This window comes from Ochotona curzoniae, unplaced genomic scaffold, assembly GCF_017591425.1.
Source record: "Ochotona curzoniae isolate NIBS_2020 unplaced genomic scaffold, NIBS_Ocur_1.0 contig_64, whole genome shotgun sequence".
Classification (NCBI taxonomy): domain Eukaryota; kingdom Metazoa; phylum Chordata; class Mammalia; order Lagomorpha; family Ochotonidae; genus Ochotona; species Ochotona curzoniae.
Window position 1 is genome coordinate 9,350,878 of NW_024466502.1, and position 27,504 is coordinate 9,378,381.

Below are 27,504 nucleotides of genomic sequence, written 5' to 3' on the forward strand. Positions count from 1 at the left end.
GTAATCAAAATAATGTGATACTGGAACAGGACTGGAATTGAGAGTGCAGAAATAAATCTCTTGTATTCACTATCGGTTTATTTTCAACAGACGTGCCAAGGCTATTCCATTGTTTTTATACTTCAGTCTTTCTTTTAAACAGTTTTTTTTTTTTTAATCAGATGGTGGTGGAATAACTAGATATTCATTCAGAAAAGAATGAAATTTGATCTTTTATTGTTCCATATGTAAAAAGTAACCCCCAAATTGATTATGGGCCTAAATGTGATACCTAAAACTATGAAAATACTTGGTAAAAAAAAAAAAGGCAGCACAGGTGTAAATCTTCATGATCTTGCATTAGGGAATGATTTTTTTTGACATTTAAAGTACTGTTAAGAAAATAATCTAGAATGTATAAAATGTCTTATAATTTATTAATGAAAAGATGACCTAATGAAAATGAGCAAAGAACCCAGACAAATGTTTTCCTGAAAAACACATACAACTGGCCAGGAGCGTGAAAGATACTTCTTTCCATCATTAGCTGTAGGGGAATGCAAATTAAAACACAAGGAGGTACTGCTTCATAGCCACTGGGGTGGCTCCAACATAAGGACAAATGTGTTGTTTCCATTGCCATAACAAAAAAGCCTGAGGCTAGATAATGTATGAAGAAAAGAAGTCTATTTAGCTTACAGTTTGGAGACTGAAAATCCAAGATCAGGCCTTCGGTTTGTCTTCCATTCAGAGCCTCTTGGAGGTATCATGGCAAGAGAGCACGTGGGAGGGATACAGCAGAGAGATAGGAAGCCAGGTGATAGGAAACAGCCAGTCTTGCTCTTTTATAACAATCCTTTTGAGAGAGCTAACCAGCGTCCCATGAGAACTATATTGTCCCCTTCAATGATCTGATGACCTTGCACTCAGCCCACCTCCCAAAGGTTCTGCCACTTCTTCCTGGAAGCCCACCAGGCTCCTGACACATGAACCCTCATGGGATACACTGAAACAAGATTCTAGCTATGGCACTAGGTAGTCCCCGTGTCTGTTAAAATTGTGGTATTGGTAAGGATGTAGAGAGATTTGAACCCATCTGTGTTGCTGGAGGGAGTGTGAAATGGTGCAGCTGCTTTGGAAACAGTTTTATAATCCTTCAAAAAGTTTAAAGTAGAACCTGCTTTGTGGCACTGCATATAAAGCTACTGCCTGTGATGCCCACACACATATCACAATGCCAGTTCAAGTTGTAATGGTTGTACTGCTGCTGACTTAGCTTCCCATTGATGCCCCTGGGAAAGCAGTGGATGTCCGTGTAGGAGACCGTCTCTGCCTTTCCCCCATGCCTTCTTCCTCTTTTGCCTTTTAAACACAAAAATAACCTTAAAAAATTTGTAAGCTGTGCGATCTAGTAATTCAACTCCTGGATGTGTCCAAGAGAATTGAAAATTTGCAAAACAAAAACAAACAAAACAAAACAAACTTAAATGTGATGGATGTTTGTAGCATTAGGGAAAAGTAGTGAATCTTGAAAGTCTGCAAAGAAAGAAGATACATGAAACAATAAATATTATTTGATTCCCCTTGTGTGAATATCCCAAGCAGGCAAATGCAGAGATGGAAAGTTAGATTATTGATTTCCAGGGACCAGAGAAAGGGGGCATGGAGAGTGACTGCTAATGGGCATGGAGTGTCTTTTCACTGAATATTATATTTGAAATGGGTGAATTTTGCAGTGTGTGAATTGTTTCTCAATGAAACTGTGTATAAAGAAATGTAGACATTGTGCTGAAGTTGAGAGTCCCTGAAGGACTTTACGCAGGACAATGTGATGTGATTGGGTTTGTATTTTAGCAAGGTCATTCCAGCTGTGGTGAGAAATTGAGTTGGAAGGGACAACTTGAAACAGGGATTTCATTTAGAGGCTGTTAGAATTAATACGGATGAAAGACACTGGGGGCTTAAGGTAGGAAGGTGGCAGTGGCAATACTCAGTCCAAAATATAAAACTCAGCAGGGTCTGGTGATTGGTCAGGTGTGGTGTGGAGAAGGAGGAGGGGATTGGAGATAAGCCAGTATTCCCAGCATAAGCCATGGGTGGAGGAATTAAATGAGGAGAGAGGGAGAAAGGTGACTTTTTCAGGCTTTGTAGGTAGGTCCAACTGAGCTGTCCCTGGACCAGACACATAATATTGAATAGGTAGCTGATGCAAAACTTAGAAACCCTAGGCCTGAGGAGGCAGGTTAAAAATGCGAGTTCTTGGACTGCACTCTAGACCTACTGATTCAGGGTCTCTGGTCCTGGTGGGTCTTCCCTAAAGGCCTACTGGCATGCCTTGAAATCACAGTGTGATTTCCAGTGGAGCCTGTGTAGAGGAGAGAAGTAGTTCCATCACCATTTATAGGCACAGGAGTGGGAAGGATGGCTTCATTGGCATCTGGGAAGGGGCTAGAGGACCAAGAGGCTTCCAGGATGCTGGAGTTTCAGGGAACCCAGAACAGAGTGTTTCAAAAGCAAGGAGCGATCAGGGCTGTCATCCATGTCTGAGAGGTCAAGTAAGGTGAGAGAAGCCAAGGCTGTACTCTGGTTTCATTGTGTCCACTGCCATTCATGTGTTAGAGACATCATACCCACTGCAACGGTATTTTTTATTTTTTAAGATTTATGTTTTATTTTTATTGGAAAGGCGGATATACAGAGAGGAGAGACAGAGAGGAAGATCTTCCATCCGATGATTCACTCCCCAGGCGGCCGCAACGGCCGGAGTTGAGCCAATCTGAAGCCAGGAGCCTCTTCCGGGTCTCCCACGCAGGTGCAGGGTCCCAAAGCTTTGGGCCGTCCTCGACTGCTTTCCCGGGCCACAGGCAGGGAGCTGGAAGGGAAGCGGGGCTGCCGGGATAGAACTGGCGCCCATATGGGATCCCGGGCGTACAAGGTGAGGACCTTAACCACTTGCGCCATTGCGCCGGGCCCTGCAATGGTATTTTTGAGAGCCAAGACTTTTAAGAGGTGATTAATACTATTATCAATGTGGGAGCAGGTTCCTGATAAAAGGAAAAGCCCATTCTCCCTGGCTTACTCTTTTTCACTTGCACTCTCACACTCTCTTGACCTACTGTCTACCATGGGATGACACTGTGAGAAGGCCCTGGCCAGATGCAGTCCCCTTGACCTTGAACTTGTTAGTTTCCAAAACTATAAGAAGTAAATTTCTGTTCTTCATAAATGACCCAGTCTCATTACTCTGTTTTAGCAGCACAAAATAGGCTAAGACACTAGTGTGTACTGGGCTTACTGATAAAGTGGTGGCTTCAATAAGGGTCATGACTTTGTGTGAAGACATTCTTACAGCAGGGAGACTGCCCCTTGTGGCCTGTGGGTTCTCCAAGGGGCGGAGACTAAGTGCTGCTGGGCAGTGCCTCCCAGCCTGTTTCCTTGTAGGATTCCATTCTGGTCCTGGCCTCGCTTGAACAAGTGCATCTGTGACCTCCCTTGGTTGCAGGTGGTGGTGGTGAGAAGGAACCCTGAATGTAGGGCTTATGCCTGTGGGGCACAGAGAGGCTGGGGGGAGGGTCTTACTGACACCACCAGAAGGTCCCCCCAGTTCTTCCCTGGGCCTGGCAGAGGCGTGTGCAGGGCTCCGTGGCCCCCAGCACTGGTGCTGTCAAGATGTCAAGCACTGCTGTTACTCCAAGGCGCCGAGGCCTGGTGTTTTTGAAGTTGGGGCGCTTGCTTCATGTTTTTTTTTGTGGTGTGTTGGTCATGTGCAGCTTTGAGAGAGATACTGTACAAATACTTGAAAGTCCTGCCCCTCCCGCCCTCCTTGTTTGGCACAGCCTTTGTATTTTGAAATATTGTCTAATGAAAGTTATGTAATTCTCTGAGGGTTCTCAGTCTCATTGGTTTTCTACATAACAGAATTACAGCATAATATCAGTATGAGAAAAATCAGTATGAATGACAGTATTTTCAAACTTGGTTAAATGTACTCACGTCAGTTAGTTTCCTGTCAAGTGGAGTGACTGCTGATCTCTTAGTGTGTCTTAAGCCAGCGTGGGGCTCTGGAATGCTTAACTTGTGGAGGAGTTGTTTCAAAGAGCTTTGAAACTGTTCCACTTGCACTTTTAACCCTTATTTTATAAGTTGTCATTACTTTTTTCTTTACTTAAAGCAGCAGATTGGTGTTATGGAGACTTTTAGGTGTTAAAATAAATATTATTTTATTTGGGGAATATTGTGTAACAGCAAGATGTGGAAATCCCCCACATGCAAAGTTACCTTTGAGTCAGTTGTTTAGGAGAGAAATCAGAGGTGAAAAGACAGCCAATATTCAACTAGTATGTTCTCTACCTGGGTCGCTCGGTCATTGCCTGCAAATTGGGATTTAAAATGATTTTTTTTCCCCCCTGTTTTGTGGTTAACCGTTTTGTGTTGTAAGATTTCAGGCCCATCCTGTCCATTTTCCTTAAGGTGATCTGCACTGAGTTTAATGCCCACCTTTAGAGCTTCCAGAGTGGCCTGCACTGTGGGATCCTATGTAGGCATGGCCCATTGCTGCACCCGTGTCTCTGCAGGAGCCCTGCCTGTCCACAGAGCTGGTGCTGCTCTTTGGCCCCAGAGCAGACCTGTCCTGGGTGGTCTTTTAGCTTTTCTGCATTCCTGGAACCTCCCTGTCCCCACCCTCTGCACCAAGGGGAAGGGTGAGCACAAAGTGGCAGAGGGCATCTTGGAACAAAGAGGGAGAAGGAAATGCTGGGTAGATACCCCAACAGGTGTTTGTGGGACTTATTCTAGTCTGGAAAAACAGAATAGAAGGGAGTTTGTTATCTCAGAGTATAAACCCATTTAGAAGTGACTTTTGGGTTGTTGGTTTCTTTGTCTTGAACTATTGAAAGCTGGTTTTTCTCACAGCAAAGCCTGGGCCAACAGCTGAATTATTATAGAAATAGCATCTTTTTTCCTCCTCAGAATTAATAATGTGCAAAACAGTAATCCTTCAGAAAGACTTTCATGTACACAGGTATTGCTTTGGAATATTTACTGTTTAGATCCTACTTTGATGTTATTTTGTGCTATTTGTTGTATTAAAAGACAAGTTCTGAACTTGCATTCTTTTTTTTTTTTAACATATTGGTTACTCAATACCATGTCAATTAACTCCATAACATTATAAATTGTTACTGATGTAATGTCGGGGCTTTTGATTGATCGGGATGATACTCTGCCGGCTCTTCCTTCAGACCAGAGATGGTTTCCCCAAGAAACCGTTGAACTTATCTGGACAATAAGATGCTGGGCTTTATACTTGGTATATGCTTGCAAGGAAAGAATCTCAACTGAATTTGAACTGTGGTAATGCAACAGGGTGGAGGAATCCACCATGGAGGGGGGGTTTGGGGAGGGGTGGGGGGAATCCCAGTGCCTATAAAACTGTCACATAATGCAAGGTAATCAATAAAAAAAAAAGACAAGTTCTGAATAGCTTTGTCTGCATCATTTTAGTGTGCCAGAATACAGTGTCAAGCAAGGAGATAATTAGATATCTAGGTAAGCTCAATTGCCTGTGACTGGATTGTTTGGCAGAACAACTCACAATTGCATTTCCAAAAAGATCTTTTAAATTCATATTGTGAAAAAATTCCTATTGTGAAAATGACCCCAGTATATTTTTACTTGGTGTTCTTTTTACAGGAAAAAAAAATAGTTATAGGGAAATACTTTAGGTTCACAAAACTGGAAGGAGACTTTCTGAAATTTCAGTTTGTCATCTTCAAAGCAGTTGGTGTGGAATACAGTAACCAGATCAGGCTGTGTTTCACGCAGTGACAAAGGTACTTTTGTTATTAAAATTCCAATACTCTGCCATGCTAGAGCAGCTGATATTTGGTTCTGACAGTCGATTTGGAAAGCTGGGCTTATTTCAGAAAAAGCCCAGATGTCCTCAGCCAGGAATTTACAGCAGGCCCCGTATCCTGGGTTTAGTTGCTGCAAACTTTGAGTGTATGTTACAAGCTGTTGGAGCCTGTGTCTGCTGTCTGTTTTCAGTTCTGGTTGGAGAGAAGCTGTCCAGGTTTATTAGGGAGTGCTGTTAGAAGCCCTGAGAAAAGTAAGGACTATGTGACATAGTTGTCATTAATATAATTAATCACATAGAGTTTATGTCACATACAGATGCATGAGGTTTTTCATTAAAGCCCTCACCCAGATTCCGTGGACCTCTTTTTCTGGTTTGCTCTGTGTTTGTGACTTTCTGAGGCTGACTTGGTCCTTGCCCCAGAGCCCTTCTTGTAACCTCTCCCTTTCATCTCCCTCCATAGCTAAGCACTGGATCACTCTCTCTTATCAACTACAGGCTGCCTTCCACTCATCAGCAGCCCTAGCCAATCCAAACATTCCCGTTTCCTAATCACACAGAATTTCCCTTTCGATTTCTCACAGGGAGTCCCCTTTTCCTGCTTTTACATGGAAACGAAGATACTGTTTTTGAAAGCTTCCAGAAAGTTCTTTTAATGTTTGTTGGTCTTTAATGAAACCCCAACTCATACAGAGGCCAAATTATTATATTACTGTTCTTTTTACTGGTTGTCATCTACGGCCATACCACCCTGAACACCCCTGATCTCGAAAGCTAAGCAGGGTCGGGCCTGGTTAGTACTTGGATGGGAGACTGTTCTCTTTATTGTTTTTCCCCTTTTGAACATTCATTTCATTTCTGATTTTGAAAAGGCAAGAATAAGAACTGGTATGATGGCTCAGTTGGCTAATTCCCAGCCTGCAAGCACCCGCATTCCATATGGGTACAGGTTCATGTTCCAGGTACTCCACTTCCCATCCAGCTCCCTCTTTATGGGCTAGGAAGGCAGCAGAGGATGAACCAAAGCCCTGGGACGCTGCACCCACACTGGAGACTTGGAATAAACTCCTGGCTCCTAGCTTCAGATCATTTCAGCTCTGGCCATTGTGGTCATCTGGAAAGTGAACCAGCCGATCTTTCTGTCTCTTTTTCTCTCTGTAAATCTGCCTTTCCAAAAAAAAATAAACAGATCTTTTTTTTTTTTTTTTAGAGCAAGAATAGTACAAGGAAGTTCTGTTGTGCATTTTAGCCACATTTAGTTTCTTCCATTCACTTACTTAACACACAGGTTCTTTTGTATCCTGCCAACGCCTGCTGTGAAAATGATTAAAGAGGTTGTCCAGAGAGGAGACAGTCTTTTAGCTTTTTTCTCTGTGAGGAAAGGAAGGGTTGTGGAGGTGAATAAGTGAGAAAATTGGCTTTGCAGCTATGATGGTGTCTACCAGCTAGGTGAAGATCATCCTTCCTTCCACCCCCACCCTGTCTCAAGGCTTCCAGCTGCTTTTTAAAATTCCCTTCAGTGAGATACAGTTCTTACACAGTTCACTTTTGTTAAAGTGTATGGGTCTATGTTCTTATACTGACTTGGCTGATTAATAAAATATAAGAAAATTTACTATTTTAGCTATTTTAATTTTAAAAAGCTTTATTTTTGCTTGAGAGAGTTATACAGGCAGAGAGAGAGAGAAATCTTCCATCTGCTGATTCACTCCCCAAATGGCTGCAATAGCCAGAGCTGGGCTGATCTGAAGTTAAGCACCCAGGAGCTTTTTGCTTGTCTCTCTTGTGGGTGCAAGGACCCACTGCTTTCACTGCCTTCCCAGGCCATTAGCAGGGAGCTGAATTGGAAGTGGTGTAGTTGGGACATGAACTGTTGCCTAAATGGGATGCTGGTGCTGCTGGCAGAGGACTAGGCAGTTGAGCCATTATGCTGCTCTTTATTTTTGAAGATAGTAGTAAAATACATAAAACCTCACATTCACTATCTAATAATTTTTAAGTGTGCAGTTCAGTGACATTAAGTCCAGTCATATTTTTTGTGTCCATTTCTGCCATCTGTCTCTAGAACTCTTTGCATAACTGCCACTTTGTATTAAATACTCTCTATCCTCCCCATGTCTTTCCCCTGGTACACATAATTTTATATTTTTTATGTATAATTTTGACTTTCTAGGGAGCTCAGTAAGTATTAATTTTTTTTTCTTAAAATGAAATACCTGATGTAACTACTTATGAGGAGAAAGGTTTGGTTAGGCTCTTGGATTTGGAGATAATAGTTTCTGGTCTAGTAGCCCATTGAGTTGGCCTCTGTGATGACATTCTTGGTGGCACAGGCCTGGGGTGGTGCACAGCATCACATGACAAGAAGGTATTTGTGTATTTGTTGTCTGTGAGGTCTCTTATGAAGCCACCAGGATTTAATCATGGGTCTCTATCCGAAAGATCCAGTCCATCCAGTAATCTCCCACAGGTCCCAAATCCAAGTATGGTCATTGGATTATGTTTCTGCTCTGTTGATGTAAGACTTTGAGCACGAACCATGAAAGATTGGGAATAGTCAACCTCCAAACTGACATCTAAATCCTAGTATCGTGTAGATGGAATCATGCAGTCTTTGACCTCCGTGACAGGCTTATTGAAGCCAGCACAGTGTCCTCAGGGTTCATCCATATTGTTGCATGTGTCTGAATTTCCTTCTTTTTTAAGACTGAGTAATATTCAACTGTCTACAGAGAGCACATTTTGAGTATCTGTTCATCAGTGCAGACATTTGTTTTTTGTGTACTTAGGAATGGAATTGCTCCTCCTCCATCTCTTGATACACATCAATGTAAGTTAACCAGAATCAGAACTGGAGTTGTGGCATATCAGGTCATTATATGAGATGCCAGCTTCCCACATAGGGACCTGTTAAAATTCTGATTGCTTCATTTCTGATCCAGCTCCCTTTAGATGCACCTAGAAGACACTCTTGGTGTCTGGCTTCAGCCTGGCTCCCACCATGGCTGTTGTGGCCTTTGGGGAGTAAACCACCATATGGACGATCATTCTCTCTGTTTCTCCCTCTCTTTCTTTTTAACTCTGCTTTTCAAATAAATAAGTCTTTTGAAATATTTTTAAAAAAATTTAAAATTAGAATCAGCTAAGTTATTGAACTGCCAAGTAGTAGAGGAATGGGTTAATCATTTGTTTATCTTTTCATATGTTCATTCAAGAATTTTTCATAACAGAATCTCTGTGTAGTAAATGGATGACAACTTTTCCTATTTCATGTCTCCCAGTGGAGATCCTAACTAGTTCAGGATTCATTGTTTGTGGAATGTATGGATGAAACAACTCTCCTGAGTCAGAAAAATACATGGAGAAGACATTGTATAGTCCATAGAAGGCTAAGGGGCTATCTTCTGTGTTCTCTGTGATGTTGGTTTTAAAAGAGGCCTATAGTAAAGGCAAGCCCAGATAAAAAGTGGTTTGATCTTTTCTGTCTCGTTTCCTTTGTGTCATCCCTTAACTTCGAGAGGATAGTGCCTTTCTTTTAAGTTTTATCTTTTGTGTATTTGGGAGGCACAGAGAAACAAAGAAAGAAAGCTTTCATCTATTGATTCACTCTCCAGAGCCCGTGATGGCTACAACTGGGTCCAAAGTTTGGAGCCTGGTACTCCATCCTGGTCTTCTGGGTTGGGAGGACCCAAGTACTTGAGTCATCACGCTGCCTCCCACGGTCGGCATTGGCAGGAAGGTGGAATCAATTTGGAGATGGTATGGAACCCGGGTACCCTGATAGGGAACATGGGTGTCTTAACCAGTGTCTTAACGGTTGGCCAAACCACCTGCTCAGGGTAGTGTCTTTGATAGCACTTTTTCTGGCAGCGACACTGGATGCCTCAGGGTTTCTGTCTGTAGAAGAGGGAACCAAGAGGAGCATGTTTCATCAGACTGCCACCCACACTTAATGCCTGGGGTAAAATAATAGCAATAGGAGAGTTTAGATATTACTTTATTCCTCTACTTTCTCTCTGAGTTGCCCTCAGATTCAGTTAAACAAACCAACAAAGAAGTCCATTTATTTTAAGGTTTGTCCCTGTTAGGAACTTCACTGTGGTCTTGTGTAGTTTTCCTAGCTGTCCGGTAAAAGCTGCTTTATTGTCACTGGTGTTACTCCTTCTGTTGTGAGCTCCATGTCTGTGGCTTTGAGGCTGCTTTATGGTTCTGGGTGAGTTTATCTTTTTTTTTTGCTTTTGTATAACTTTAAAATCTATTTATTTATTTATTTATTTATTTATTATTGATTACCTTGCATTATGTGACAGTTTTATAGGCACTGGGATTTCCCCCCCACACACAAACCTACCCCCCCATGGGGGATTCTTCCACCTTGTTGCATTACCACAGTTCAAATTCAGTTGATATTCTTTCATTGCAAGCATCAACAAAGCATAGAGTCCAGCACCTTATTGTACAGATAAGTTCAACGGTTTCTTGGGGAGACCATTTCTGGTCTGAAGGAAGAGCCGGCAGAGTACCATCCCGATCAATTAAAAGCCCTCACATTACATCAGTAACAATTTATAACATAATGGAATTAGTTGACATGGTATTGTGTAACCAGCATGTTAAAAGAGAGAGAGAGAGAGAAAAACAGAGTGCAAGTTCTGAACCACATCCTATGACTTCTACATTGACATTGCAATTACTAGTTTATATACAACTGGGTTCTATACACCTTAAAATGGCTATAGGTTACTATTCAGCTGTCTCATGTCTATTTTAATTTTAATATTTAGCAGTTTATAGCGTTGAAGCATGATTTTGCAGAACCTGGCTGTTTTTCGGGTAGTCTAACTCTGTAACTCTAACAAGACATATGTCAGCAGTTTAGGTGAACAGTTTTAGGAGGGATGTGCAGAGAAATCTTCAAAACCCTAGTGAGGAGTAACTAATCTTTGTGTCCCATACCCACTGCCAGTTTCCTGTTTCTAAGCTTTCCTTGCTGTTCTCTATCTATTCTTTTTTTTGTTGTTTATTTGTTTGTTAGTTTGTTTTGAGGGGTTTCTAGAGCGTTTCTGATGGTCATTACGAGAGAGTGGGGACCCAAAGTCGGCACCAGGCAAGAACCAGAGAAAGCTCCTCTCCCTAGTCCCGAAGGAAATTTATTGTTTTGTTTCTGCGGACCGCTCAGTGCTTCTGGTTGTCGTTTTGATGACCTTGGGTCCTCCAAGGTAGGCTATGGGCTTCTTCCATCCCATGTGGGAGATCCAAATGGATGTGGGTGACCTCAGAGTTCTTGGCCTTCGAAGGCACTCCAATTCCCCGTGGTCTCCTTGGCAGTTGGGATGTAGTTCTCGGAGCTTGTACTGATAGTTCTTGGTGAGGATCTAGGAGTCTTCAGGGTTGGGATACAAGCCTCCTCCTGTCTGCCTGCTCCACTCTGGGGTCCCCCTGCTCTGGAGGTTATCTTGATTTAGAGCTCTCAGGGACACTGGGATGTGTAGGCCGCCGCCTCAAGCTTCAGCGAGGCTAGACATATTATTCACCGTGGGGAATCTCAGCGAATGGAGGGTGATATTTACATGTTGTACTTAGCGTAGAACCAAGGCTTGCTTCTAGGTGAGAGCACTGATGTTTGTAATTTTGCAGCCATGGGGGTTTATAAATAGTCCTGGATGACGCCCATGGACTAAATGTTAGAGTGAGCCTCCAGAATAGTTACATCCTTTAAGACATGGGGGGAGGTATTGTAGCATCTTTTACGCTAGAAAAAAAAAAGTTGAAAAGTGATCTAAGCAGAAATTTTGACTTAGCCTCTCCACAGTTTTCCTTTTCTTGCTTAGTGTCTTGGACAGATAATCTCTTGAGATTGTCCAAGCCCTGCATGTCTGTTTTCTGGTTTTTATTTTAAGTGCTGAATGAAGCCTGTTCCCAGAGCCACCTGATATATTCTTGGCAATAGAGGGTGGGTGAGTGGAGGTAGGGGTAAGGGATGCCCTGCTTCTCTTGGTGGTGTTGTCTGCAGGGCCCATGCCACATTTTGTACTATCATTGGGCACCAGGTAACAATCTGAGGTTTCTCAGTAACTGTAACTGATCCTCACTGCAAGCCCCAGCAGGACGGAGATTCCCCTAGCATTGCTGAAACCTGGGACCCTGGCTCAGTTTCTTTATTCCCTTGTGCAAGTATCTTGAGTTACAGAGGTTTCTCTTTGCCTCAGAAAGTTCTTACCATTGGCCTTAAATAAAACCAGATGATTTCCTTGGTTCCAGAAAGAGTTATTGTAGAAAACATTTTAGATCATTTAATGCAATTAAATTTATTGAGTTTGAATAATTAAATTTCTGTCTGGCATTTTCTACTTTAAAGCATAATGTGAAATATTTATCAAGGTGCTGACTTTTTTCTCCCCTCCTTTTTTGGCAAATATGACTTGTGCAGGAAGTTGCAATACACAGTGCTGCAATTTTTCTTGAGTTTTAAAATGGGTTTATTAAAGAATGTTCTCAGGAAGGTAGAAACTTTTGATTTAATGTTTTAAAAAGTTCTATTCCATCATACTGTATAATAAAAATAATGTGGAGGCTATCGAGTTACATGCTTTTTTTTTCTGCTGGAATTCTGATAGTATCATGCTGTAGAGCCATTTCTGCAAGACTAGAATAAATTTTAAAGTGTCTTGTATGCTTCTTTTCAAAAAGGAATGAATAGCAACAGAAGATGTCTTACTTAAAACTGCCATTTTCCTCCATTCTGTAGCATTGGAGCCAGTGCTTTTACCATCAAGGTCTACAATTTTCGCTTTATCTGCTTTGAGTTTTATCTGTCACCTCTTTGAATTCAACATTATTCAATTTTGAGAGTCCTGAAATTGACTTTGTCCCAGACCTGCTGAGCCAATGCTGAGTTTACAGGCTTATCAAATGGAAATAGAACTTGAAGGGCAATTTGGGAGGTGATCTGTTGTGAGCACATGCAGACTTTCCTGAAGAGTATTTCCCTCAGTGGTATTTCTGTATAATTGATACTCCACAGCGTAGAAGAAAGGAGGAAATTACTCTTCTTATTCAGGCTTGCATTGACAGCCTGTGGGCAGAAGCAGCATGGCAAGCAGCTTGGAAGGAGGTCCCTGCTTCGCTGACCACCCCTTTATGGCTGCTGCAAAACGGCCCTGTGGGACAATGACCCTGGGTGATGACCCATCACTTTCATTTTAAATAATACTTGAGTAAAACAAAAAGCATTTTCTTGGCTCTTCTTCAGATTTTGATGGCCTTATGATATCTTAATTTTTCTCATTTAATCAAGTTCTTGAGGTCTATGTAGCTTAAGTTATTTTCATTAGAAAGGCCAATAGATAGGTGAGTGCGGTGGCAGCTGCGAGGAGTGGGAGGGATGTCAGCAGCCAGCGATTTGGGAGGACAGTGGAGGGTGTTGTCAGAAGTGATATTTTCAGGACTATCTATGAGCTGGGCTCCTAGAGACCACAAAGTATAGGATACTGGAGTAATTTGGCAAAGGGTAGTGGGAAAAACATCACCCCACTGGGTAATCCTTACTGATACCTGCTAATTCTAACATTGGAAATTCATTTGTATCAACAGAATGGGATGAGATCTTTGCTAATCATACAGCCAGAGTGTATAAGAGTACTTGAGGAAGTTCATGGCAAAAATGGAATGGCAGGATAAATTTATTTTAGTACAGAATTTTTAAAATCCTAGCATAGTTTTTTCATGATGTATATTTGCTATGTGGCTTTTGAAGACCACCTTATATGTGTGGATTGCAAACTTTTTTTTGTACCAAAATAAACATTAAATTTTTAAAAATTTTGTTTTTTAATTGATTACCTGAAAGAGGAACAGTTATTCTCATCTCATTTTAAAGATTTGTTTATTTATTTTTATTGGAAAGGCAGATTTATAGAGAAGGAGGGACAAAGACTTTCTGCCCACTGTGCCCCCCCCCCCCCTCCAGTGGCCACAGTGGCCGGAACTAAGCTAGTTGGAAGCCAGGAATCAGAAGGTTCTTCTTGATCTCCCACGTTGGTTTGGGGTCCCAAGGTTTTTGGCCATCCTTTACTGCTTTCCCAGGCCATAAGCAGGGATCTGGATGGGAGGTGGTACAACCAGGATATGAACTGGTGCCCATATGGGATCCTGATAGATGTAGACTGAAGACTTAGCTACTAGGCCATTGTACCAGGCCCCAAAATAAACATTTTTTTTCTATGAAATTTTGAAGTATTCTCACATAAGGAGCTCAACTAAAAAACAAAACAAAACAAAATAAAACAAAACAGTGGTAGTGTAGGTAAAAGATGGGCAAAGCACCAAAAGAAAATATCCATATCGCCAGGAGGTATATCAAAGGTGATGAATCCCATAAATGATGAGGGAATTGTATACCAAAGCAGTGAGATATCCTTCTGTATTAGTCGGCTGCCCATTACTTTAAACTACCCGAGGGAAGCTTCTTGGGAAAGGGAAGGTTTACTTTGGCTTCCATGCCGCTTACAGTTCACAGGTCAGTATCTACGGCCTCATTAGTCTGGTGTCTTTGGAGGCTGGACATGGTGGAGCCCATGAGCTAGAGAGAGAGAGAAGTTGGGCTGAGCTTGACTTCAATAAGTAACCCTTTTGAGAAAACTATATTTTGAAGATGTGCCTCTAGTGAATGACTTAAACAATCTTCCCACTGGGCATACCCCTCAGCCACCATGATTGGATCTAATGTCCGCCATGTTCTAGCAGCCCCTAGCATTAATCCACTGAGTGCTAAACCACTGCATGAGTCCCTCTTCCTGCTCAATCTTTTTCACACCTGAGATCTGTTAGAATGACTATTATCAAAAGGAGGAGAGATGACAAATGGAGAAGATGTGGAAGAAAGGGAGCCCTTTTAGTATTTTGTAATACTAATGTCAATTAGTGCAGCCATTATGGACATCCCTCAAAAAATTAAAAGTGTGACCACAAGCTCTAACAATCCTGTGACTGGGAGTGTAAGTTACCTGCCCTCACTTGTGTGACAGCACTGTTCACTATAGCTAAGACAGGACATTAACCCATGTGCCCACCAACAGATGAGTGGATAATGAAATACAGTGTAAGACACAGCAAGACTATTAGCCTCTCTAAAGAAAGGAATCCTGACGTTTGCAACAACATGGATAAACCTGGAGAATATCATTAAATAAGCCAGAACCGGGGAGGTAATGGTCAAAGGACGCATGATTTTCATTGGACAGAAGAAGCTTAAAAAATTCATTTGTGTTGACCATAGTTACCTTCCTGCTGTCTTCTTTAATTATATATCTATTTCTGGGAACAATAACCCATCTGTGTCTTAGTGGTAAATTAGTTTTTCTGTGAGATCAGACGGTTAGGTTGGGAATAGAGTTGAGAAGAGGGTACCAAACGGAAGAACAGCTTTGTAGGCTTTGTGCTTGTTCCTCTGATGGTTGAGTTGGCAGGAGGATCAGGAACTTCATTCTCAGCAGCTGTTTCTGGCCAGGATGGGGCAGCAGTGTTGCTGGCAACTTGCATCTGTTACTGTATACCTTCACCTTGAATGGTGAAAGATGAAATGTAAAAAACACCTGGTTTAAGATCTGACACCCACAGACACTGAACTTACAAACCCTCCTAAACATAATATTTGATTGGTAGTTATCAATAACTTTACTATAGTTTTACTTCCTCTAACAGTCTTAAAAGTGAAAGGCCTCTTGGGTAAAAACATAATTAGAAAATCCATTCTCTGTCTTCTGTGGAGAAAGTGAATGGAGAACCTGGTGCTTTGATTTGGTAGCACAGTGTTTTGTTTATTGACCAGCTCTTTGTCAAGGAGTCTGGGGATTTGGGGTGCTAGTTCAGGGAAAAGTGACCCCTGCTAGCGTGTCCCGGCTCCTCCACCCAGCTGCACGCCAGATAGCAGGTGATGCGGCGGTTTCAGAGCCTCTGGAGGAGGAAGGTGCAGGTGCTGGACAGGGCACACTCCCCCTGGCCCATCCATGTTGCTGCACAGGCTGCAGATCAGTCCCCAGCAGAAGGTCTCTTTGTGCTGATAGGACAAGCACTTCATGGAGCAAAATGGATATGCTGACAGCTAATGACTTATGGTTATTAAGGATGTTTTGAATCTTTATACTGGAATGATACTTGGCTGAGAATCAGTTTGGCTTATGTGCTCCTTGAATTTCTTCTGTTTTTCAAAAAGCCAGCTCATTTCTCCTCCCTGTGAGGTGCTTCCTGTGGTTCTTATGTTTTTGTGGGCAGATTTATCATGAGAAAATGTGAGTTCTGATTTCTTTTTAACTAGTAGAGTGAAACATGTTCTTTCCAAACTGGAAATCTCATTTTTGTTTATTGAGTTGTGAGTGGATCCTCCTAAAATAATGGGACCACTTCTGGTGCATGAGATTAGGGAATTGAAGGTGGAAAGGACGGGTAGCCAACAGCGCAGACTCAGTCTGGAGGCCGTCAGGTTGGCTGTGCCCTTTGTTTTGTATTTCTGCTTTCCTTGATTTTCTTGAAACATTTATGTGTCCGTGAGCAATATGTAAACATTCTGATAGGGTTAAGTTCTGAGTGTTGGAAAGACATTCTTTCTTTGTTTGAGTGGTATTTCATGTGGACTGAAAGCTGAAGATGTCAGGTTCTTTTTAGGGGATTGAAGAGAAGCGGGGAATAAAAAGTGTTTTAAAATTTCTCTAGCTGAAGATGTGTATCTGTAGTTCCTGCCTGCTTCAGGACCAGGAGGAGTTGCAGGGATGTTGTACATGGATCATGAGTTCGTGTGGCAATCAGTTAACTAGTGAGCCATGGCTGAGCTTCAGACCTGGAATAAGATAAGGGAAGAAGAGAGCCTGGGAAGTCGAGTTTGAGTTAACTCAAAGCTAGTCAAGGAAGGCACATGGTGGTTGGCTATTGTTACAACAAGGGCACCACTGGTGAGGTTTGCTTCTAGTTGCTTCAGTTGGTGGAGGATCCAAAAGTCACCCAGAACACAGTGGCTCGCATCCTTCTGTGTTGTGAGATAGGGGGACTTTGGCAGAGCTGGGCAAGGGAGCTGGGTGTGAGGCAGGTGATGGAGAAAGTCTTCCACAATGCTCCCTGTCCTTCCTAAGTTAACTCCTGGGAGGAGAGTTGATTGTGCTCGGCTTTATGCACTAGCACAATGTGGAAACCTTTGACCTTTGGTTTTGAGGCACTGGCATGTTTGGATCAAAGAGTTGCCAGCATTTGAGTGGCCATGTATGTGAAATGGGATCTCCTTGCAGAGCAGACAGTCTCTTGCAGTAGGTTGGCTGGCGGCTGCTCTGGGTGATAGATGTGGAAATGGGTCCAGCGCCTCTGGGCTGTTGTGGATGCTTGTTATATGTTTGTTGAATGATTGGGAGAATATGTGAGTTATTTAAGCTCCTAACATGTGTAGTTGATTCAGGTTTCTGATTTCTGATGTTTCTTCTCTTGTGTATCAAAACAAGGAAAAATGGTCTTGTTTATTTTTCTCCTATAAGGCTTAAACCTGGAGTAAACTATAGGTACTTGATTATAATTAAGGAGTTAGTGAGGTATTACTTTTTTGTCTGTGGCACAGGTAAGCTGTTTATTCCATGTGCCTTTCAATTTTTGATTTGCTTTTACCTGATTTGCTGTCTGCTGTTTTGCATTTTAGACGGGATTCAACATGTAAGCAAGATGTCATCTTGTATTTCGAAACCTGGAAAGCATTAGGTACTCTGAGAGCTTCAAAATATATTCACATATCAACTTAAGAGCTTTCACTTATGACATAATTGCTTATGAAATTTGTAGATATGATAGTAATGTTTACCTGGTAGAGTATGTACAGCATTGGCTGTTTGGGAAATCTCATTTCTTAATGAAATAGAATTTTATCTGTTAAGGATTATTACCTGGCCAGATAGTTATGCTTTCAAAAATTTAGCTGTTGTATCAGTAGGTTGTAGTTGGCTTCCTCAAATCAGATTTGTCCTTTTCTAGTAGGTTTTTGCTCCGTGGCCACAGAAGACTTCCTGAAGAAAGACTTCCTGGGCTGGCCCCTGCTGTGAGGGGCAACCTTGGGCATCACCCTCTTCCTTCCTCCACACCCCTGCTCTTAAGTCAGCTATTCTGAAGTTGGAAAGAGTTCCTGCCATGTTTATGAACTTTTGCTTCACAAATATATATATTTTTTTCTTTTTTAAGATTTATTTTTATTTTTTATTGGAAAGGCGGATATACAGAGAGGAGAGACAGAGAGGAAGATCTTCCGCCCGATGATTCACTCCCCAAGTGAGCGCAACAGCCGATGCCATGCCGATCCGAAGCCAGGAGCCTCTTCTGGGTCTCCCACACGGGTGCAGGTTCCCAAAGCTTTTGGGCCGTCCTGGACTGCTTTCCCAGGCCACAGGCAGGGAGCTGGAAGGGAAGCGGACCGCCGGGATTAGAACTGGTGCCCATATGGGATCCCGGGCATGCAAGGCGAGGACCTTAACCACTGCACCACCGCGCCGGGCCCACAAATACATTTCTGCTTCAAAAGTCTCAAGTAATGCCACCAGCGATGTTCCCTGTTGTGTCAGGGAACAGAACGATTAATTGGCATTCAAATCATGCCAAACATATTTGTGAAGCCAAATTTCAGCGATTCGCACTTAACTTCTTGTTGACGTCTTCGTTAGGTGGGAAGTCACTAGAAACTGTTGGTGCTAGTATATTCTTTCTTATTTTTAAAATGGTTTTAGAGGTTTTTAAAAATATTTATTTTTATTGGAAAGGCAGATTATACAGAGAGGAGGAGAGACAGAAAGGAAGATCTTCTGTTTGATGATTCACTCCCCAAGTGACCGCAAAGGCTGGAACTGTGCCGATCTGAAGCCAGGAGCATGGAGCCTCTTCTGGGTCTCCCATGTGGGTGCAGGGTCCCAAGGCTTTGGCCTGTCCTTGACTGCTTTGATCCTGTTGCGTGCTAGGCGAGGACTTTAGCTACTAGGCTATTGCACTGAGCCCGGTATATTATTTCTTATGAAGTTATGAAGAGATCCTACAGAGACTTGGGAGGATGGGAGTGTGAAAAGTGAGCTGTTCTCATGTATCATAGCAGACAGTTGACTGGGAATGTCTGGAAAGGGTACAGTTAGGAAACGGGGGTGGGGGCACTACAAGGAGCAGCAGCCTGGCTCTGGTGGGAGGTGCCTCAGAGGGAGTGCGGTGAGCAGGGCACACTTGCTTCGGGTGCCAGGTCTCTTCATTATTGCTGTACTTCCCGTTCTGAACATGTTACTTTGGCAAATAGAAATGAGCATTGTTCAGCATTCTCTTATTTTCTGGAGTAGAGGTCAGATAGTAGCAAAGTGATGAAAAGTCGACCAGTAGGAGTGGGGATAATTGGCGAAGCTCCGAATCTGGGTCACCTGTAGGCTCTTGCCAGGTTTGCTTTTTCCATCTTTTGAAATTACTGCAAATCCTGTTACGGGATGGCTCTGTGGCAGGATAAAACAAAACAAACAGAACCATAAACAAAGAAGCAGAAAAATGAATACTCTGTCACATCATATGGAGTTCTCTTGGAATGCTGAAACGCCATGGAGTATGTTTTTGTGGAGGACTGTCAATAGCATCGGTGTTTGATTAACAAGGTAACAGGTTTGCTGCCCTTGGTGTCCCTCATGCTGCCCGTTGAGTGGGTCTGTCAGGCCGCAGGTTTGTGGGAGAGCTGGTGATTGGACCAGGAGTTCTGCTGCTGCAAGAGGAAGAGAGTGAAATGTTGAGTTTGTGCCTAGGAACTGTTTGCTTAATGCTGCTGTGCATATCTGATGACTGAGCCCAACAACATGCTTGGCGCAGAGTTCATGTTTGATTTATTTGATTTATTTATTTTGCTGGACCACTTTCAAATGACATCCAAGAGTGAGAAACAATGGGAAAATGTTTAAAAGAAAAATCATGGCCCCATTCTAGCTGTCTAACTTGCGGGCTTTGTTACTAGCAATGCCACCCATATGAAATCTGTGAGCTCGGGTGGTCTGGGCCCCATCCAACCCTGTGTCTGTCACTGTGGCTGCCGTGAGTCCAGCGGGGGGAGTCTGAATCTCTGGGAGCATTCGTCTCCAAGGTGGTCCTGTAGGAAAGGCTGCGCTTTCGGAGAAAATCCAGAAGAAAAAGAAATATATTATATATATATATTTATATATATATCTAACTTCACTTGCAGGAACGTCTGGAATATATTTTAATTAGTACGTAATTTTGGGAAATTTTACCACTGAGCAGAGTTTACTAGTGGGCTTAGCTCACTTCACTTACTCATTTATTTTAGTGGCTATGTGGATCACAGCCACCAAAAATTGCACAGATTCCAGTGTCATTTTGGCGTGGTTTAAATAAATATTTTGTCGGGTTTTTTTAAACTAGGGATGTGGGAAGTTAAACTGATTCATCTACCTTTTGTTCTCTTCATACTCATCTCTGTGTGAGAGAAGTTTCTCTTGGGGCATTGATCTTAAAGTGGAGGAGACGGTAAGAAACATCTCCTTCCAGCACAAACCTAAAGTTAAGCATAAGCTGTTTTTGGACGTTTCAGGAGAGGAAAGGGGTGAATAGATGGGTATAAGAATGACGGTTGAAAACTCAGCATTAGTTGTAGAGAGACAAAAACCTGTGTGTGAGCTTATACTCTGCTAAAACAGGGTTTGACTATGTGTGTGTGAAAATAAAATAAAACACAGACACCCAGTGAAAGCAGTGACAAAGAGTGGCTTTTGAGGACCACTTTATCTGTGAACCTTTAGCCTCTCTGAAAGGTAGGGGTCCTGTAACTGGCCAAGTTCTACGCAATGCTTGCTGCTAAGACAGGTTTGCCAAGTTGGGCAACCCTTCCTTTAATTGCTGCGATCTGGAGTGCTGCTAATAGGGTTAGCACACTGGGTGTGAAGTCCTTCCTCCTTTTTTAAAACCTCAAAGCCAACAAACGACTTCCTCTGTTAACCTCTTCCCAGCAAGTGCCAGCTGAGGCCAAGCCTTCAGTTATGGGATGCTACAGCCCTGGTTGTCAGAGTCCTCCTACTCCATGCTGGTAGGCATCCTTCTCCCTAAACCTGTGCCATGAAGAAATGCCAGGCCGGAGAAGTCACTCAGCTTGTTTCTGCCTCTTGTGTCTGCAGCCCAGCCGAGATACACCCATTCCTGCCTTTTGTGTCTTCATGTTAGTTAGTTTCTGTTTTTTTTTATTGTGGTAGATACATTGGTTCAGTTTTTAAAAAACATCCAGTAAGGTGTCTGTTTTTAAATGTATTTTTGTTTTCTCTTAAAAATATATATGTAATGATTTATTGATTTTTTTTTTTAAGTCAGGGTTACAGACACAGAGAAGATCTTTTATCTACTGGTTTGCCCCTCAGATGGGTGTACTGTCCAGGGCTGGGCTGGGCTAGAGTCAATATCCAGGAGCTTCATCTGGGTCTCCCCTGAGGATGGCAGGAACCCAAACACATGGGCCATCTCCTGCCGCCTTACTCTAGCAGAGGACTGGATTGGATGTACAGTAACCAGGACACAAACCGGCACCCATATGGGATGCTAGTGTTGCAGGTGACGGCTTTACCTGCCACGCCACAACACTGACCCCTACCTTGTAATTGACAAGTAGTGACATTTATTATGTACATATTGTTTTGACATTTGTATCCCCTGTGGACTCATTGAGCTCACTACATCACATACTTTGTGGTGAGAACTCTGTAGATCCACTCTTAATGATTTTCGCAATACTCATATACTGTTATTTACTGTAGTAATCATACTGTGTAACAGCACTCTTGAGCTGATTCCTCTTGCTTGCTAAAATATTGGGTCAGTTAACACTCTTGGCCTGGTAAGCACAGTTCTGCTCTCAACTTTTATGTGCTTGACTTTTTAGAATATGTGCGCAGGTGGGATTGTGTGATAATTTGTCTTTCTGTGCCTGGTTTGTTTCATTTAACATTATGTCAGTGTTCTCTGGGTTGATCCGTGTTGCCAGAAATGACAAGCTTGCCTTCCTTTTTGAAGCTGGGTAGTATTTGTATTTACATCACATGTTCTTTGTCCTTGAACAGGCACTTCAGAGTCCTTGTGTTGACTGTTGTGAACATACTGTAATAAACATGGCTGAGCAGGGATGAATCCCTGCTACACTGATTGCATTTCCTCTGGATACATCTATGCAGTCATGGAGTGTTGGATCACATACCAGCTCTATTTTCAATATTTTAGAGAGCTGCTGTACTGTTTTCCATACTGGCTGTACTAGTTGATACCCCACCAACGGTGTGTGGGGTTGGTCCCTGTATCATTGTGGAAGGGTCTGTCTTGAAGAGGGTCTGTTGCCCTGGCTGTTAAATGGTGTCTATGGGAATTATTGATGGTCTGATAAAATCCTGTTCTGCTCCTGTGAGCCATGTGTTAATATAAGAAAAGCTGCTTTTACTTGTATTCAAAGTTTTAAATACATTATTGTTGTGTGGAGGGAAAATGTTTGCTTTTCAACTCATTGTCATTACAGAATGACTTCCAAGGGAGCCCAGAGGATGCGTCTTTTTAAGTTATTTCAATTGTTTATTGTTCCAGGCTTTTGTATGTTGTAAAATTTGTGCATCTGTCAAGTGTTAGTAAGCAGTTAGCCTGTAGTATCTTATAGTAAGAACTAGGAAGCAGTCCAGGTTTTCATAATAATGGTCTATTGTTACTTTCTCATTGCCCCTTTTATTTGTGCTGAGTGAATTGGGCCTGGCAGGGGCTCTCACCAGTTTGGAGGATAGTTGTGGTCCCCAGAGGTTGAAATTACTTAGCTGAGGAAGCATCTACTATTGCAGGAAACTTCCAGTAAGCATTTATTGATGTCCTACTGTGTTCCAGTATCCTGCTGGGTGCTGCGGGGATAGACATCAGGGAGACTGTCTGTCGAGGAGTTGCTGACAGTGTTCTTGATTAAGTGAAGACCAGTGGCTTTTTTCAGTGTCTGCATTACAGACGCATTTGTTTAGTGAAAATTCAGGGCAATGAGCAATCAGAGTTGGCCTTAGCTTGCCAGTTGTGAAAGTTCAGCAATGTTGCTTCAGCAGTTGGACATGCTTTGTGACTGGCAAACCATACCAAATTTCCCCGAACTATTGTTAGCAGACCTTTTTATTGCAGAACTAATCAGTCATATAAATAAGAATCACAATTGGGTTACATGGTAATTGGATGTCAATGGCAAGTGAGTGTCTCATGGTCATTCATTTGCCAAGCATTTATTAGAGGCCTCTGGTGCCAGGTGATATATGAGGTGTCACTTTGAGGCCCATGTGGAGGGATGGCCGCACTATTGTCCCAGCTACTGTAGCAGCATATGCAGAGGGTCACTGAGCAGGGATGGGTGAATATGGAAGTCAGCTGTGCCTGTTAATGGAGGGACTCAAAGGATGGACTGAGTGTGGAAGGAATATGGGTACCATGAATCAGGGTAAAGGAGTCTGCTTCCTCCATTCTTCTTCCTTTTAAAGATAGCTTTTATTTATTTCAAAGGCAGAGTTATAGAGAGGGAGAGAGAGACAGAAAGAGAAAGATCTTCCACCTGCTGGCTCTCCACAAATGACTGCAACCTGGTGGAAGCCAGGAGCCAAGCACTTCTTCCTGGTCTCCCATATGGGTTCAGGAGCCCAAGAATGCAGGCTGCTTCCACCGCTTTCAAGGCACAATGGCTGGGAGCTGGATCAGAAGCGGATCAGTTGGGATTTGAACTGGCAGCCGTATGGGATGCTGGCATCAGAGGCTGTGGCTTTAGCCCACTATGTCACAACACTGGCTTTTCTCCATTCCTACTGTGAACTGCTTTAAACCCCACATTCCTTCTGGCATGTACTCAGTCTTGTACTTCCCTTTGGTGGGTAAGGAATGTAGACAGCCCTGGCAACCACACTTTTAGTCACCTCCTGTGTTTGCTCTGGCCTTGTTTGTGTACCTGTTTGGCTGTCTCCCTCCACTTACCTGGAGGTCTGTGAGTCCTCCACAGCTGGTTCTATATTGTCAGTGATGGCAGGCTAAAGGCACCGACAATCCAGGATGTGATGCTGTAGGGAAACAGGACTGTAGGTCTTTCTGCCCATAGAGAGAGGATGGCTTGCCTAGACCTGTTGGGCTAGGGTGGGGGAATCACAGGGTCCCCCCAAGACCGGGGCAGGCGGAAGTCTGCACTCCGGCAGTGCCCAGCATCCGGTAGCCTGCACTTGTTTTCCCAGGGCTGATTGTCTTACAGGCCAGCCTGAAGAGGAAGTTTTATTTGTGTGGCAAGGAAAAGACCAGTGATACCTTCTGTGTTTCTTCATTTTGTTTAAATGTTTTGTTGAAATGAATGGGGAGTTTGAGGGATTTGTGGCTGACCAAGGGGAAAAATAAAAAACCAACCCACAATCATGCAGGGTAGTGACACATGGACTTTCTGGCAGGATGTCTGGGTAGAGTTGTTTGAGAGGAGACACTCCTCATACTTGACACCACCCAGGCCTGTGGCGGGGAACTCCTGGGTCAGAGGGCGCAGAATGGCTGGAGCAGCTTGGGGTCATGTACGTGCCCGACTAACTTATCAGTGGGTAACAGCTGTCAGGTGAGCTTTCACAGGGTCTGTCCAACAGGCTAAATGGTAAGAATCTGCTTTTTCTGAGCTATTTTAAAAGTAATTGGATGTGTAAAATTTTGAGTTTGGGGTCAGTGGGCTTCTGAACTAGCAGGTCTCAGCCTGCAGTGAAGAAATAAATGCCCTAGGCCCATAAAACCATCTTTGGCCTATTTAGATAACAGAGACAAACCTTTCTGTGCCACACTTGAAAGTAAAACTTCTAAAAATACAAATGCTTAGGGAATAGTTAACTCATGCATGTTAGTGTATTGCAAATGAAGTTTTGAAAATATTTTCAGATTTCTTCCCTTTTTAACAGGGAATTGCAGCTCCCCTACAAGAGATGTCCCTTACATATCTCCAATTTTTGTCCTAAACTGAGCTCAGTCTTTTCCCCATAGACCATCCCTGACTCAGTTGGTAGCAGGGGTGGCTGTGGGACTCAGGTCCTCCAGTTGGAAGTCTGAGAAGTGTCACTGTGTCCATCTGGACCCAAGGAAGCAGCTGAAGGCAGAGAGGAGGCAGGGCACTGTGTAAGTAGGCTGTGACCCTGGCTGTGTGGGAAGGTTTGGAGGTGTAAGAAGAAAGGACGTATGGGCAGGAGTCTGCTGTACTGCTGCTTGCAGCCTGACCCTGCAGGTCAGTACCTGTTTCTGGAGCGGAGATGTTACTCACCTTGCTGCTTCTGAGAAGTAGTGGCTATAACAGAAGCAAAGGTGCCTGATCCATTCTAGACTGCACATAAAAGGTCACCAGAAAATTCTTGCAACTGCTCATTCCTCCTGCAGACTCCAGGGCCAAAGCCCTCCTAACCTCCTGCAGCTTCTGGTGGTTTTTCTTGGCTTGTGACTGATTTCAACCTCTTCTGTTAGTACTAAGCAACCACGTGGCCTCTTCCTTGGCATTTGAGTGTTCTCTTCTTCAGTGTTTTGTAAGGCCAGATGTCATTAGAGTTATTCTCCATCTGTATCCTTGCATAGAAAATATCCCACAGGCACCTTGTAATTTGTACCTCTGAGAGATGGTGCTTTTAGACAATGTAGTTCATTCTTAGCTTGTGGCAGAACATTTTAAAAACACAAAGAAATTGAAAGAAATCAGGTGCAAACCACATCTGCTTACCAGTACCAGTTTAGCAGCATAGGAGAAATTGGCTGATGTCGGTGTGTTGTCCTGTTTGACCATCTCCATGCGTCCCTGTGCCCAGGGCCTCTGACACTTCCTAGCCTGACTGGTGACTGATGACTCTCAGATGCCTCTGCATGAGAGGTTCTGCAGGACCCACCTTGGTGATCAGTAGAATGACTGGGAGCCAGAAAATGAACTCTGGACTACCAAATCAGTGTCCACTTTGCATTAGAGGAATAGAGCCATCTTCTTCTACACTGCTAACTTAGGGAGTCCTGCTTGAAGCAGGAGCCAGGAAGGAGATGATCATTTCCATTCCATTATGATTTGTGTCCTCGCCCTTTTTTTCTGGTGTCCGGACTCCCTTAGGGCAGTGCTGCCTTGTCTCTGAGTGTCCCCCTTGTCTCCTGGAGCACAGGAGGAGCTGCCTGTGACGTTCTGGTCCTGACTCCTGGAGTTCCCGGTCTGGTTGCACCTGGTTGCTTAGTACTGTCAGAAATGTGTAACACTCATGGGGCAGTCCCAGCAAGATTTTGTACTCAGGATACAAGGGTACTCAGCCCCTTAAAAGCATTGCAGTGCTGATGGGTGAGCAAAAAAACCAGCATTCTCAATTTGTTCCCAAGAACTGGCTTGTCATCATCTCTGTGGAGAGACTTCTGCTAGGCGGAGAGGCATGTGGGGATGGGCTGCTGCTTCTCCACCTTATTTCTACCACTTAGGACTCCTGGCAAGGATAGTAATTGCTTGGCATTTTGTGAGAATATCCTTGTGCTTCATTATTATTATTATTATTATTGAAATTCAGGTTAAGTATTATGTGGGCAACTTTTTATTTTCTTCTTTGTAACATTTTCTCACAGTCCTATTTAAGAATGCAGTTTTTTTAAAAAAAAAATATATCTCAGTAGTTAAAAATAAAGCAACTCTCAAGTGTTAATAAGTGAAAAACATTTTTTCTTCCCATGAGTCATGGTTTGCAGTAATGTCATTTAAGTTAGATTCTTAGAGCTATTTTAATGTGTAAATTGCAGGTTTTATTTTGTGAGCTATACTGGTAAGACCTTTCAGACTCTTGTCTTGTATACTAGACATTTATTAACATAATTATTATGTGTACCAAACAATAAAATTTCTACCTTCAAAAAGCAGAATATTAAAGTACTTTATGTATAGGTTCTATTACCCAAACAGATTTTCTTAAAAAAAGAAGAATATGCATTGAAAATCAGTCTATAAAAGATGATTCTCCATAGTTTTTGTGGTCCATGCTGGATGCAATAGCATAGTGTTTTTGTTTGTTTGTTTGTTTAGAAATCCTCTAGGAAAATGATTAAATGTAAATCAAGTGGAAAAGTTAAATTATCATTTTAAGCTTTATAATTATCCAGAGGATGATGTGGTATAATGTGTAGCAGATGGTTCTAAGCATAGTTTGTAGCAGAATGTGGTATAGCATAGTTTCTAAGATGCACATTATTATTATATTTGCAGTTATTTTTTTCCTTTTTTAAAATCCTCCTCTAAGAAATAAGCATGAGCATTGTTTAGTGTGGATATCTTTTCCCTGGGAGATGCCAAAAATGGAATGTGGGGAAACTGGAATCTTGTTTTTCAAGGAACAAAGTGTGATATGCAAGTTCTTCTCTTTATACAGAAGACAATTTTGTTTTAAGTTTAAAAGTGGGACCCAGCGGCGTGGCCTAGCAGCTAAAGTCCTTGCCTTGAACACGCCGGGATCCCATATGGGCACCGGTTCTAATCCTGGCAGCTCCACTTCCCATCCAGCTCCCTGCTTGTGGCCTGGGAAAGCAGTCGAGGACGGCCCAAAGCTTTGGGACCCTGCACCCGTGTGGGAGACCTGGAAGAAGTTCCTGGCTCCTGGCTTCGGATCGGCATAGCATCG

At 42.8% G+C, this 27,504-nt stretch overlaps 1 protein-coding gene and 1 pseudogene across 4 annotated transcripts in view; one reads left to right on the forward strand and one right to left on the reverse strand.

Annotated features, from left to right (window-relative positions):
- Positions 1–27,504, forward strand: part of DOCK9 (dedicator of cytokinesis 9) — a 279,755-nt gene that overhangs the window by 25,832 nt on the left and 226,419 nt on the right. The window lies entirely within an intron of this gene.
- On the reverse strand, positions 11,581–25,661 carry LOC121163555 (annotated as a pseudogene).